The 15816-nt window shown below is 41.1% G+C and overlaps 1 long non-coding RNA gene across 2 annotated transcripts in view; it reads left to right on the top strand.

The window, feature by feature from the left end:
• LOC140689478 (uncharacterized) overlaps positions 1-15816 on the top strand; it is a 171639-nt gene that overhangs the window by 102224 nt on the left and 53599 nt on the right. For both annotated transcript variants that reach the window (XR_012064467.1, XR_012064468.1), the window contains exon 4: positions 3662-3789. This is a non-coding gene — a long non-coding RNA (uncharacterized lncRNA). The remainder of the gene's footprint in view (positions 1-3661; positions 3790-15816) is intronic.

The raw sequence follows: 15816 nt of genomic DNA, 5'->3' as shown, positions 1-15816 counted from the left end.
GACTTCTGTCCAGTCTCTGGGTAAAATTGGGCAGCCGTTTTTGTGAGGCGAGACTCCATTCATTGGACCTTATCTTCTCATGGAGGAATTTCTAAGAGACTGATTTCCCTGCTTTCACCAATGTCTCTTTGCTTTTAAATGAAAATCATAATGTTTTGCTTCTTTGCTTTAAACCCTTCCGTGGCTTTTTCCTTTGTTTGGAGCAAAAGTCAAAACCCATACAATGGTCCATAAGTAGAGTGACCATATAATGTACCCTGTAAATTGGGCCAGTTTTAAAGTGAAAGGGGGAGTTATTACAGATTATCCTAGAACAATCATAAACAGGGCTATCTCAGGCAAATGAGATGTATGGTCACCCTGCTTATAAAACCTTATATGATCCATCCACCCTCTGCTACTTACTAGCCATCATCACCTACTAGTATCACCCTCTCTCTCTGCTCTGCCTAAACAGGCCTTCTTCCTGTGCTGTGAACATGCTAAGCATCTCCCACCTCAGGGCCTTTGTACTTGCGCATGCCTCTAATTGGAATGTTCTTCCTCTGGATAAGTGGATGTCTTATTTATCCCTTTCTTCTGAACCCTGGCTCAAATACCTGCTTATTTGGGAGATTCTCTTTGACCGTCCCGTAAATTACAGCAGTCTCCTCCCTGCTCCTCGCAATGTTCCTTATCCCTCTCACCCTGCTGAATTTTTCTCCTGCTTTCCTTCTTGCCATCTGCCATGTTAGATGTTTATCTTTTCATGTTTCTAGTCTGTTTTCTCCCACAAGAATGTAAACTCCATGAGAACGAGGACTCTGTTTTGCTCATAATTATGTCTCCAGTCCCCAGAACAGTGCCCAGAATGTAGGGAGCGCTATGAATATCTATTGAAGGAATGAGTGAGTGTTTGAAGTGAAGAGACATGTGGAAATTTTAGTGCTCCCCGAGGAATAGCATGAAATCTTTATATTTAATCCCATCATATGAAATAGGAATAACTTATCAGCAGAAAGTATGGCCATATGATCTTTGTAACATAAAATCATAAACACGAAAGTCCACAAGCATCATGAACGAGAACAAAACCCAGCAAACTATTAAACTATGCAAGATGGATCGTTTCAAGGTTTTTATGTTCATGTTTGCTTGCATCTTGCTAATTGAGTTTGTCATCCTTTCATTCTTGCAAGTGTTAACGGTCTTATAAGGGTATATGTTGGAGAAAAATATATAATTTTGAACATTTTTTCCTTTAGCTTAACTGTTTCTGAGGAATGAATACCACTGGTCAGATTCTGGTCATGGAACACCCTGGAGTGTCCTGCTGACTTGGAACTTAAGAGCTGGTGTAAGAAGTCACAACCAGTTCAGTGTAAATAGACCTTGGAGAGCTTCTCCTTCATTAGACAGACAAGGAGATTGGGATCCTGGATGGTTGTGACTTGCCTGAGACGGTGGGCCTCCAGTGAGGGTGTGCCAGTGTGCTCTCAGACAGCAGTATCTGAGAAAGCCTACATCTCCACACTCTTGCTAACATTGAGATCTGTGTAAAATAATAGTCAATTTAATAAAGGAAAGTTGAAATCTCATTTGTTACAATTATAATTTTAGTTAAATTACTAGGGTGATTGAATATTTTCTGTATGTTTAATATTTATGTTTTTATGGATTTCTATTAATCTCTTGTGTGAAGTTAGCTACTGTGTTAGTCTTTTTGTTCTTGAATTATTAGAATCCTCTCTGTATGTAAGAGCTGTTACGTTGTCATTGGTCACTTGCCTTTTACTTTTGTTCCAGATTGCTTTTTGATACATAGAAGATGGGTACATAAGTAATTTCCTGTATAATTTTTTGTCTTTGATTTCATGTTTATAAAGCTTTCTATACCTTATGTGTATGTGGAGGGTTGGGGGGAAGGAGTTGTATGTGTGTTTGTGTGTGTATGTGTATCTTTGTTCTTCTTGTCATCAAGTGAGGCAAAAGTCATATGGCTATAGCACAGGGAACTATATTCAATATCTTGTAATAACCTATAATGAAAAAGAATGTATGTGTGTGTGTATGTGTGTATAACTGAATTACCATGCAGTATACCAGAGACTAACACAACATTGTAAATCGACTATTCTTTAATTTTAAAAAATTGTCATATGGCTAATAGTTTATTACACACATGCCACCCTGTGTCTGTCAGTCAGTCAGGGAGTAAATCACACTGACTTTCTTTGTGTGTCTCAGAGTGATGTGAAACAAATCTATGGACCAGTAGGTGTCCTGCTGTGGCAGCCCTGGTCTTCTATGCTGGGAGACAGCCAGTCTCAGAAGCAGGAATGATGGGACTCATCATTGCCTGCCTTTTTACCTTTCTTGTCTTTTCCCCTTATCCTTCCATTTTTCTGTTCCAATTTCCTCTCCTTTCTAAGTTGCTGAACGAGTTTATAAGAATGGGGATTGATTTATCTTGAGAATAGGCAACTACAAATTACACTGTAAGTCTCCCCAAAACTGGACTATATTTAAACCTAGAACACAATACCTGCACTCTACATTTGATAGATGGAATAATTTCAAACTTGAAGCAAATAAGAAATTTCTGTGACCGTACTAATGACCCAAGTCATTGACCCAATTTTAATCAAAGTTGAGAGCTTTGAGTCAGATGCAAAATGAGAGTAGAAAATAAACAGTAGAAGAGCAACAGAGGGAAGTTTTGGAATCTGTTTTCCTAAAACAAATAAAAGAAAATGGCTCTTTTGGAGTGCCTCTGCTTTTCTTCTCGGTCTTTAGATGGGACATAGACCAGCTCCTTCTGTCAGATTCTCCTGGATTTCTGCTTCTATCAAATTTGGCAGGAAAGACTGAGTGCGGCAAGATGCATTACACGTGGTCGTTCAGTCTTTGCAGCATCCTTTTTCTATCAGAGCATAAGGCCTCCATTTGTGAGCCTGGCCCTGCTGTTTTCCTTCCTTTGGCAATGACCCTGACTGTACACAACAGAGATGGAAGGTTCTAGTACTACATCAAATCTATTTCTGCTGGTGTCCCTGCCTTCCTTTGTCCCAAGTCTGATGACTGACATTTGCCCTGTTTTCTCTTTATCCATATCACTAGCATGTAAACCCAAGGGTTCTGTAGTCTCTTTATAATCTGGATTCTGAAGTCATCACCTCCACCTTCTTCTCTGTCCAAGGTTGGAGTCTTGCTTCCTGCTGCTTTGCTTATCTAATGGCTGTCCATGAGGAGTCAGGAAGCCCCCAAGACTGGGGAAGAGATCCCATGCTTCATGTCAACCACAGGCAGCCCCCTCCCCAAGCACGCTGCTCACCATGTTCTCTCTACCACACCCGGGCTGTTCCCCCTGCCTGCAGCTGTTTCCCCTCCACCCCCCAGGGGCCAGATCTAGGCTGGTTTTTGCCCCTTCCAAACTGCTCCATGTGGCCTTGGCTAATTGGACCTGACTCAGCTGTGTTCTGAGATGCTGCTGTGGTAAACAAACTAAAGGAGCATGACATCAACAAACTCAAAAAGACTCCTGATTGAGAGGATTCAGTCTATAATGAGAAGATGGTTTGCCTCTGGCCTTTACACTGAGCTCTTACTATTTGCCACTATCTTAAATACCACTCTTATCTTTTCCATTTCTTCGTCAAAATCTGTTCCTCTTTCATTACAGGTCTTCTAAAGAACAGCTCAGCAGAGTGAAAGGACAAGCAATTTAGAATGTGTGAGGATGCCAATTCCTTGGAGAGGCAAGAGGAGATGGATCACACAGGCTGGCTTCTGCAGCTGAGAAATCTCACAGTAAGATTTGTCTCTTCTTAAGCTGGATAAAGTTGGCTCTGTTTACCTGTGTATCTTGTTCATGCCCCTTCAGCACTTTCAAACAACAAACTGAAGTTATTGCAGGCAGAAACAACTTATTGGTAGAATATGGGGTAGCTCACAGAATTAACAGCAAGGATAGGGAATACGACAAGTACCAGGGGAGGCTGGGTGGTTGGCACAAGGTAGGACTTCTGCTTGTGTGGGTGCCACTGGACCCTGAATGTTGCCAGTGCTGCCACCAGGATGAGTTCTCAATTGTTGCTGCTCCTAGGATTTGTTGCTCCAGACTCAAAATCTTAGGCAAGAGTGAATCATGGCTGTATTTGGGTTGTAACCCCATATCCTTGCTGCTTTCCATGCTTTCCAAAAATATGGCAAGTCTTTATTTCTCCTCTAACAACTCATTTGAGAATACACGTAATATATCAACAGAGACTCCCAAGAGTGTTGCTGATGTTCATCTAATTGGAAGACTAGCCCCCAGTGGCCAAGAGGCAGAAAGCTGAAATGAATAGACCTGGAATCTTCCTCACACTCACACTCACGGGCTCAGTGTCTGTCCTCCCCTAGATGATTGACCCCGTGAGGTCAGAGCATGAGTGTCTTATTACATCCCAGTGCTGCTCAGAGGGTATTATAGGTTGAATCATGTTCCTCTCAAATTCATATGTTGAAGTCTTAACCCACGTGAATGTCACCTTATTTGGAAGTAGGGTCACTGCAGATGTAATTAGTTAAGATGAAGTCAGCCCAGAGTAGAGTGGGCCCCTAATCCAAAGGGGAAGTTTGGACAGTGATCCGCATACAGGGAGAAGGCCATGTGAAGACTGGAGTTACGCTGCCACAGCCAAGGAATTACCAGCAGCTAGGAGAGAGGCTGGAAATAGATCCTTCCCTAGAGCCTTCAGAGGGAGCACGGCTCTGCCTTGACTCTGGACTTGTAGCCTTCAGAACTATGAGACAATAAATTTCTGTTGTCTAAACCACATGGTTTGTGGTACTTTGTTATGGCAACTCCAGGAAACTAACATGAAGGATTGAAAAGGATGCACATTTGTTTGAATGAAAGTATAAAGAATTTTCTTGTTTATTCCTGATTGTGAGATCTTGATGAATGAATTTTTTCCCACAATATAAGATGGAAGAAATGTCTCACTTATTTTGTGTCTTTAAATCAAATGTATTCTTCTCCCCATCCCAGTGGGTTAGTAAGTAACTTTAATGTTACCATGGTTCCCCCTCTGCCCCACATCCATGGCTGTTGTGAAGATCCTTGGGGTCTTACATCATTAAAAACCTTTGGAAAGGACTTTGTTCCTTGAGCACATGGAGAACCAAGCTTGTACCACCACACTGGGCTTCTCATCGAGGCTGGTACCCTGGCCTCGCCAAGAACACCTAAGAACCACAAGCCCTTGGGTCTTGCCATCCCTCCACGGTGTAGCAGGTTTCAACTGATTCTCACAACTCTGGAGACCAGGTAGTCATCTCTCCTCCCCCAAAATCCTGTTCCTTTTTCAGTCTTGAAGAATAAAATCTCTCTCCTTAGCTCTCATAGCTTCTTCCCTTCTGCTCATTCACCTCTTTCCTCACCACCCAGCCCCCCTACACCTGAGACATCTTAATAGCTTCAGCTTTCCAAAATCAAAACCAGCAAGCTACATTTGACCTTGGCAACACAAGCCCTTCTTGAGGCAACTGAATGCAATGAGTGGTCTGCCATCTTCTTGGGAACAGCAAAATTTAGTGTAAATGAAACACTATTGTTTCAATGTTGTTCCCAATTATTTACTCTCTCTTTCTATAAGAGGGTTAGACACCCTGCCCACTGCTATGTGACTTGTCATGCTCCCTTGTGAAAAATATATGTTCCCTGCCTCCAGTAATGTCAGGCTTAGCTTTGGCCAATGGGAGGTGAGCAGACATGACATGTCTGAGCATTGTTCCCACTAGCACCCCTTACTTTTCCCCTTTGTCTTGGGAATATTATATTCCCAAGACATATATATATATATATATAGGCATATCTCACAGATAAAGCGAATATTGCAGTAAAACTAGTCACATGAATTTTTGGATTTCCCAGTGCCTATAAAAGTTATGTTTACACTATACTGTAGTCTATTAGTGTATGATAGCACTATATCTTAAAAAAATGTGTATACCTTAATTAAAAATACCTTATTGCTGAAAATGCTAACCATCATCTGAGCCTTCAGTGAGTCATAATCTTTTCACTGGCAGAGGGTTGAAATATTGAAACAATTACCAAAATGTGACATAGAGACACAAAATGAGAAATTGCTATTGGAAAATGGCACTGATAGATTTCCTCGATGCAAGTTCAATTTATAAAAGTACAGTATCTGTGAAGTACAATAAAATAAAGCGTGATAAAACAAATAATGCCTCTAGAACATTCAACCTTGATTCTCATGGGACAGACCTACAACCAGCTTGCAGCTTGTGCAGAGCCGTAGTCTGGAGCTAACCCACAGCTGATGCATAACACGTGTGAGGAACAATTTTTTGTTATTGTGATCTACCAATTCACACTCATGTTTCTCCTCATGCTTGTGTGAAACTTTCTCTTACTAAATGTTATTGTAATCTACCAAGATTTAGAGCCTAGGGTTGTTTGTAATCATAATATAATCTAGCAAAATCTTACTAGTAAAATACCAAAGTAATTATCCTTCTGCATTGGGAAAGATTACTTCCCTTCTTTGAGCCTTCTCTCATTACATATGAAGTTGATTGGTTGGATCACGTGATACCTTAGGTTCTTTCTAGTTCTAATCTGCTAGAATTCTAAATCAATATGACCAGGGTCCACAGGGTTCATCCGTGAGGCATCTGCTCACCTCTTGCCCTCTCTTCTCTACTACAATCTTCGTTCTAACCCTGATATATATGACACAGCAGGGAGCCAGCATTGCAGTGTAGAAAGAACTGTGGTTTAGGACACCTGCAGACTCAGTTCTAATCCCAGTAACCAATTCCTATCTGTTTGACTGTCAGTAAGAGTTAAGTTTACCTAAACTCTGCGCTTTCATTTTCCCATCTGTAAAATGGGAATAATGATAGGATCATGAAGAAGAAATAGGATAACACATGTAAAGTTTCTAATACAGAACTTGTCAGACGTTAGATATGCAGTAATTGTTAATTCCCTTCTTTAAGGGTTTTCTTCACCCAAGAAGATTTGCAACTTAATGTAAATCAAGTCTAAGAAAGAAGGAAGAAATTCTGAAAATTCATTTCAGATATCAGCTGTAGACAGAGGAGGTGATGTTAGGAACTCCTTTTTCCCACCCATTAAACATATGGAAGGACGGAGCCTCTGTCGTTTCACTTACTTTCCATGGTCAAGCTTGTTGTAACTAGGGCGAGGAGGTAGAATTCTCTCACGGGGACAAGTAGTGAACACTTGGAATAACGGTACACCTACCTCAAGGGGTCCACACCTCTTTCTTAAGGAAGCCTAGGGAACAAACCCAAGAAATAGAGGGTGGTAAGCTAGATCCAATGCTGCTGAGAGGCTGAGTGAGAGGAGGTCAGAGAAGTGACCACTGGGTTTGGAAATACAGTGGTCTTTTGTTTCAACAGTAAGTCATTCTTCTAAGCTGACGTATTAAGTACTTACTATTGTGTACTTTCTGTGCTAGAAGCACATGATGGTAATACTCTTGTCATCACTACTTCTGTACTCTGAAAATAGAGCTGATTAAGGGTCGGTGATGCCCTGGAGCAGCTTGTGGGTCCAATAATCAAAGGTATTTGACCACAAAAGTAGAAAGTGTTAATAAGAGAAGGAGGCCATTAGACAGAGGTGGTTTTAATACCTTAGCAGCCTGTGTAAGCAAACCAGAACCTGATCCTGCAAATGCCACAGGTTATCCAACTACAAACAGCCAACTAGGCTTTTCCACAGAAGACACACGGTTAAGCTACAGCCAATCAAACAGTTTCCTCCCTTTGCTTCCACCTTTTCTCGATAGAAGTCTTGCCCCTACCTTGTCATCATGGAGTGCTCAGGACACTTCTTCTTTGGCGTTGTCGATTTCCGTAGATGTTTGCTCAAAAAAACTCTTAAAATTTTTAATACGCCTGTTTATCTTTTAACAAAGGTAACCTGAATTTTGATTTGTTCATAGTTACGTGCATTCTTGGAGAGGAATCTTTGGCTAAACAAACAGCAACTAGTATACCTTCTGACCAAATTAGCTTCAGGGGTTTTTCTGGAGACAGAAGAAAGCACTGACCAATAAGTTTGTGTTCCCTGGAAGATTCTCTACACTCCTTCTTATTAGTTAGATGTTCCTGGGTCACCCCTCACATTTCCCCCAGACCTAACTCTCTCCTTGTTGGAGAGGAATCTTTAGGAGTTTACAGAGTTGGGGGTGGGGGCTGTGTTGGTGAAGCAATAGCAGTGATGTGGGACTGAAATGCTGACTCTATGTGTTTTTCTCCTCAACGTGCTTGTGGTTGAACACAACCCCTGCTGTCATTTTGATATTTGGCAAGGGGCCTGAAAAACCTGAAATTTCGCCATGTGATCTGTATCTACTTTGACATTTTAAAAGAATTGCTCTTTTAAAATGTAAATCCTAACTCTGTGATTTTTTTCCTTTAATAGTTGAGAATATTATGGTTGGTAAAGAGATCTCCAAGTTTTGAGGCTTAAACTATTAAAAAAAAAAGTGAGAATCTCTGCAACCCTGACAAATTTAGCCTCTCCTCTGTGTATATCTGGAGATGAGGGAGCTCATTGTCTCACTACCCAAGGGACAAAACCAATTTTCAACTAATGGGATTCTAATTTTGAGGAAGTCGTTTCTGATGCTTGATTAAAACTTGCCTCCTTGTAATTTCCATCAAGTAATTTATGCTGGGGGTAATGTAAGTGTGCATATTAGTCAAGCTTTTCTATAAACTGAAACAATAGGATATATATAGATATATATGTAAGAGAAGATTTATTATAGGAACTACCTTGTACAATTTTGGAGGCTGAGAAGTACCCCCATCTACCTTCTGCAAATTGGAAAACCAGGAAAGCCAGTGGCATAATTCAGTCCATGTCCAAAGGTCTGAGAACCAGGAGTCTGCTGGTGTTAAGTCCCAGAGTCTAAAGCCTCAAGAACAGGAGCTCTGATATCTGAGGGCCAGAGAGGATGGACTTCCCTGATCAAGAAGATAGAGTGAGAATTCGCCCTTCCTCCACCTTTTTATTCTGTTTGGGTCCTTGATGGATTGGATAATGCCAGCCCACAATGGTGAGGGTGGATCTTCTTTACTCAGTCTACTGATTCAAATAATTCTCTTCTAGAAACATCCTCATAGACACACCCAGAAATAATATTTTACCAGCTACCTGAGCATCCCATAGCCCAGTCAGATGGACACGTAAAATTTAACCATGACAACATGGTATAATAAGAAATATATTTGTTGGGGGAGGGTATAGCTCAGTGGTAGAGTGCATGTCTAGCATGTATGAGGTCCTGGGTTCAAGCTCCAGTACCTCCATTAAATAAATAGATGAATAAACCTAATTACCTCCCCCACCAACACCCCTCAAAAAAAGAAATATATTTGGTCTTTGGACCTGGTACCCAGGTACAGAGCTCCAGAAACTCCTGGAATTTCCTGATTGATAGGAGTGTCTTTTGTTGTTCATAATGAGCCCCTTTCTGTCACACCTGAGTTTATGCTAATCAGGTGACTTAAGGTGGGACCTCTGGATAGCTTCAGGATGGGGGTCAGTCAAAAACCAAGCCAACATTAGAGGGCTGGACTTTCGGCTCTACCACCCTGGCCCCTGAGGAGGGGAGAGTGGATGGAGATTGAGTTCAGTCACCAAAGGCCAATGATTAATTAATCATGCCAAGTAATGAAACCTCTATAAACACCCATAAATGACAGGGTTTGGGGAGATACCAAGTAGATAAGCACATCCATGTGCTGGGAGGCTGGGGCAACCCAACTCCACAGAGACAGAGGCTTCTGCACTCAGGACCATTTCAGACATCACCCTATGTACCTCTTCATCCAGCTATTCAATTGTGTCCTTTATAATAAGTTGTTATAGTACGTGTAGCATTTCCCTGGGTTCTGTGAATCATTCTAGCAAATTATGGAGTCTGAGGCTGGGTAGGTGTGGGAACTTCTGAATTTTCAACCAAGTCAGATAGAAATGCGGGTCTGATATTGGTGTCTGAAGTGAGTGAGGAATGTTTTGTGGGAACTGAAATCCTTTAACTTGTAGGGGAATCTGACTCCTGGTAGTTAGCATCAAAATTGGGCTGAATTGTTGGACACCCAATTGGTATCCAGAGAATGAGAGAATAAGACAAATCTACTCCATCTTTTATATAAAAATCCTTTGGCTATTGTTTAGTCTTCTCTTATGTCAAACATCTTTAATTCTTCAAACTCTCACATGAGGTAACTGACCAACTGCTCATCACCCATGTCAACCTTCTCCACTACTCATCAGAAACTCTAGCTTGTAAAAGTCCATCTTACAATGCTATACTTAAACTTCAGCACGCTTCTCTAGACATGGCCTTAAGAGGCATCACAGGTGCCCTAGGCAAGTTAATAATTTTATGCCCCAAATACATGTCTATTATTTGGAGTGAGGCTAGGAGGGTTGGCCAGCAGAAATCCTGGACCTCTTTATTGTCCTGACCAGTTCAGGTCTTGCCCAATCACAAGCACCCTACCCAGCAAACACCAGTTTTAAAGATAACAGAACCCACCTTGAAAACCCATTAGACCCTCAACTATAACTCAGGATGTGTCTTCAGAGAACTCACCTCTAATGCCAGTGAGCTTATCAGAAAGTATCAAGTTCAACCAAGAAATCTAGGAAATGACATTTTCTCCATCTTCTTACACATCCTATGATACTGAGCATCTTATAGTTTGGAGCCCTGGACACCAGCATGGCTGACATGATCCTTAATTCAGCACTAGATCTGACCAATTATTTCCTGTATTCTGGGTTACTATGTTGACTGTATCAACATTTAAAAAATCCTATCACAGTATAGCTTTTAGGAGATTGTGGCTAACTTTAAAAGGAGTTTTTCTTTTCTTACATGAATTGCCAAGCCAGTCTCCTCCTCCTATATTTATATGTTTGACTTTTACAAGCCTGAATATAGAATTTTACATGTAGCCTGGTTGACATTCACTTTGTAAGATTCAGTGAACCATTTTAATTTGTCAAAAACATTTTTAATTTTATTCAGATATGTCAGTATGGGATATTTTAGGCAACTGGATTGTCTCATTAACAAAAATTTGGAGATGAAAATTTGATCACTAAATTAGGGAAATTTTTTTCTTTATATTCTAGAGATGTGCTATCTAAACAGTAGTCACTACCCTCATATGGCTTTTGAACTCTTGAAACGTGTGCAAATTGAGTTGTGCTCTAAGTGTAAAATGCACACCGGATTTCAAAGGCTGAGTATTAAAAAATAAAATATTTCATTAACAATTCTTTACAGTATCGATTACGTGTAGAAATGATATTTGGGGTATATTCAATTAAATAAAATGTTATTAGTTTTTTTGTCTATTTCTTTTAACATGTTAAAATGCAGCTAGTTGAAAATTTAAAGTTACATTTGTGACTTGCATTTGTGGCTCGCATAATATTTCTACTAGATAGTGTTACTCTAGAGGTTGAAGTGACTTCTAGCTTCCCTCTCCTAGAATTAGATAGTTAGAGCAAACTTGAGTTGGGTAGTGGAAATTTGGACAGAAGGCAGTGGAAATTTTGATGCAAGTACCAATGTGTTGGTATGTGAGTGGAGGTAGTAGTATCGGGCAGCCAGAGAGCAGCATGTATGTATGTGGTGTGTAAATAGGAGGCTTGAAAAGGGGCAGGAGATGAGAGACAGTGTCTAGCAAGGCAGGGAGAAGACACCCAAACTGACCAGCAATTTTCTACAATTCCCATGTAATATATCATCCCTGCTGACGTTTTGGTTGTATGAGAGTTTATCCACATGGCTCACCCCACAGCCTTTCCCCCAGTCCACCCAATCAGGGAAGTCTAGGCTGCTCAGTCTAGCCTGGTACCTCTTTAACTAAGCCCATCCATGTTTTGCCAGCAGAGGAAGAGAAGAAGTGGAGATTTGTACCTTGCTATGTTTCCTCCTCTCCATCCACGCAGAGCAGACAGTCACCATCTGTGAGCCCAATGTGTGGAGACCATGCTGTCTCTTGTATAAACACAAAATGCAAAGCCAAGCTAGCTAACACCAGTCCATGTAGCTAACAGCAGTACCCATACCTCTGTGTTGAATTTTTGAATTATGAAGGCAACTGGGTAGGCCTTCATACTGAATGCTCTACATGTTCCCATTAACTGTCAATTCCTATGTAAACAGGAGGTACTACTCCCATCCAAGATGGTAGAAGTCTCACATTGGCAGCCTGAAGGCTGAACATTGCCCTTAGATATGTTTTGTTTGGCTTACACAAGGTTTTAAAAAGTTGAACCAACTTTGGAAAATCAAAACATCTCCCATTAAATTCTAGTTTTTTGAGCTTCCCTTGAAAATTCCTAAGAGAATATTGGGTCAGTGTTCCCACAGAGTAGAAATGGGCTGGAGTAGAGTAACAGTAACCTCATTACCCCAGGCCTGTGATCACCCTGCCAGGATCCCTGGGCACGTGCACAGACACCGCCAAATCTACACATTGGAGTTGTCCAGCCGGTCCATGGATTCATCTGTGTTCATTCCCCTTTGGTCTTCCTGATCGGAGAGCCAGAAAGAATATGCCATAAAGAAAGTGGCATGACGCAGTTTTATCGTGATGGTTTTATTGCCAGGGAGGTGTAAGAGTTAGGTGAAGGTGGAGGTTCTAGAAGGGAGAGATTAGGAGCCTGGATACGGCTTCTAACTGGATGTGTTTCCAGTAGAAGTGGGAACAAGGAAGTCTAGTTAGCCACTAGCCAAAACCCATGCAACTGTTTCTGCTTCCTTACACTAGTGGACTTACATTTAGAAGGGTAGCTTTTCCCTCCTAATAAAAGGAAAAGACAGTGTAGCAATTGCATGGGGTCCATGTGGGTGGAACAGATTACACAATGGTTTGCTGGCCTAGCCAGCTGGATGGAGGAACACCCTGCTCTCCGAGTGATAAAGGGCCGTATGCTCACACTTCTGAGGTCCAAAGAGCAGGTCAGTCCCATGCCCCTGTGTGGAGGCTGGGACAGAGGGTCGAGAAAAAAGGCTGCCTTGTTTAAAACAGTCGTCTCCTGTGATATTCCACATACTAGGTTTTTATTTTAAAGTAACAGAATTAAAAAAATAAAAACAAAAACAGAAAAGGGATGGTTACCCAAACACAACAGCACCTTTTTTTTTTTAAAGCATATTGGATAGAAAGATATTGCTTAAGAAAGACCTGAGTTTCTTTCACATTCCTGAGGTGAATCTAGATAGCTTTTATAAACTTAAGTCCACTCTGCTTGCTGATTTTGGCCTCATTTCCTTTTAGAGAAAGAAAAGACTTTTGACAAGCCCTCAGCCCATGGTGTGTTTTCACTCCTTAGTGATGTCTAATTCAGGAGGCCAATTTTAGCCACACTGGGCAGCTTCCTGAAGGAGGGTCAGGTCTCACATGTTCTGTAGTGACCAATTTATACTGAGGACCAAACTGGCCTCTTTTAAATGACCGTGCCCTTAGCCAAGATCTAGTTTCCTACTGACAGTGATCATAGTGTGAGCTGGTCATTAAGTCATATGTTTGTTTGCCTATTTGTTTGGAGTAGGGATGGGGCTGAAAGAAAGACCTGTTAGAAGCTGAGAGATTGACTGAAATTTGACTTGCATTTTATTATAAATGTGTTCAGTGATTTTCTCCTGAATCCAGTTCTGATCCATGCAATCTAACACAAACCAGTAAAAAACAAACAAAAATGGCTACTCCACTGTATCCCTACTCTTGTATTCTCAAAGTTTCTTCTGTTTTCCTTACTCTGAGTCCAGCCTACCAGGATAGCTCTGAATTCACATCTCTTACTGCAGCCTTTAGTTTTTAAAGGATTGGATTTTTTTTCCTTTATAGCACTACATGTACATTTATAAACCATCACCCTATGATAGCTTTTGCATTGCTCTGTAAGTTTCATGGTGTTGTTTATCTTTGAACTTCTGTATGCATTGTCTGCTCAACTAAACTATGAGCTCATTGACAGTAGTGTAAGTATCTTGTACCTTTTTGTGTTGGTCCTGGCTCTCTGGAGAGTGCTATGCACAGGATAGGTTCTCAGAAGCAATTTGCTGAAGAAATGGCACCCTGATTGATTTGGAACATAGAGTTTGCACAAAATGGTGATTATCTTTGCTCTTGTTGTAGGTAAAGTCAAGAGATTGGGAGATTCATTCAAACAGGGACTCAGAATCAGAATACCACCTATCTAGGGCAGGTATTCTAACTCCACACCCTAGTGGATGGTCTCCTCCATGACGGTGCCAAGGTTTACATTTGGCTTTTCTGGGTTTTATGTTCCCTTATCTGTGCACCCCTCACACCGCACACACACACACACACATGCAGAGACTTCACACACCACATGTACCTCTCTGTTTTGCTTCTGCATTCTCCCTCATCTTCTGTTCTCTAGAAATATTCAATTTTTTAAAAGCTACACTGAGTGCCTAAGGTAAAACCCATTGAGGTGGTATTTCTCAGGAACCACAAATTTAGGGAATGGATTATTAAGATCGAAAATTATTTTTTAGAATTTTAACTAAACCAGTCCAGAATTCAAGAGCACCATGGCTTCATGCATTGTATAGATTGCTTTACCTTTTATCCAAACATAAATTTTATCAGCATTTGAGGGGCTAAGAAAGGAGAGACCTCTTGGGAAGGGAAAGTCTATTACAGCATGCTCTTACACCACCCTAGGCTGTCTGGGCCATTCTGAACAATGCAGGCAATTGAAGAATTCAAATGAGTAGGTGATCCTTTCCATCTTTACAAGGCATCTCTGGAATACCCCAGCACTGGGGTTTCAGTGGATCCTGAGGCTTCCTTCCTCTGGCACAATCTTCCTATCATGATGGGCCATGGTTCAAGGTCTTTATATTACACATGCCCAGGCAACTTTTGAGTTTATTCTAAACGTCTTTTTTTTTAAATTAACTTGTTTTAAAAAGGGATTTTTCATCCCCTCCCACCAAAAAAAAAAAAATCTACTTCACTTCAAAGTGCCTGTTATGGGCTGAATTGTGTCTGCCCCAACCCCCACCCTACCCCAACCACCGAATTCGTATGTTCGGATTCTAACCCCACTACTTCAGGTAACTGTATTCGGAGATAGGGTGTAATGAGATAATTAAGGTAAAATGAGGTTATATGAGTGGACCCTAATCCAATATGACTGGTGTCCTTACAAGAAGAGAAGATTGAGACACAGAGATGTATACAGGGAAGAGCATGTGAAGACACAAGTCAAGGAGAGAGGCCCCAGAAGAAACCGAAACTTCTGATACCTTGACCTTGGACTTCCAGCCTCCAGAACTAAAAGAAAACAAATTTCTGTTATTTAAGCTACGCAGTCTGTGGTGCTTTGTTATGGCAACCTGGGCAGACTAATACAGTGCCCCAGCTCATTTTCTCAACAGCGCTGAGAAAAATTCATTTTGAGGATAAAAATTACCCCATGAAGGAATCTGTCCAAAGCCATGAAGCTAAACAGGATCGTAACAATCAGGTTTTTCAAAGCCCTATATACCTTTTTTTTTTCCAGTCTACGGTTTTAAAAACAGTTATCTTAAACAATAAGCTTGATTCCTGTGGAAGAGCAGTTCTCACCCCAGCTTCACACCACAATAAACTAGAGATCTGGAGGAAAATTACCCATCTCTGGGCTCTACCTCCAGAGTTTCTGGATGGTTGGTTTGCAGTCGGCACTAATACCCCACCCCAGTTGATTTTAATGTGTAGCAAGGGATGAGAAAAACT

Source organism: Vicugna pacos, chromosome 26 (assembly GCF_048564905.1).
Source record: "Vicugna pacos chromosome 26, VicPac4, whole genome shotgun sequence".
Classification (NCBI taxonomy): domain Eukaryota; kingdom Metazoa; phylum Chordata; class Mammalia; order Artiodactyla; family Camelidae; genus Vicugna; species Vicugna pacos.
Note: the sequence above shows the minus strand (reverse complement) of the source record. Positions and strands in the feature narration are given on the sequence as shown.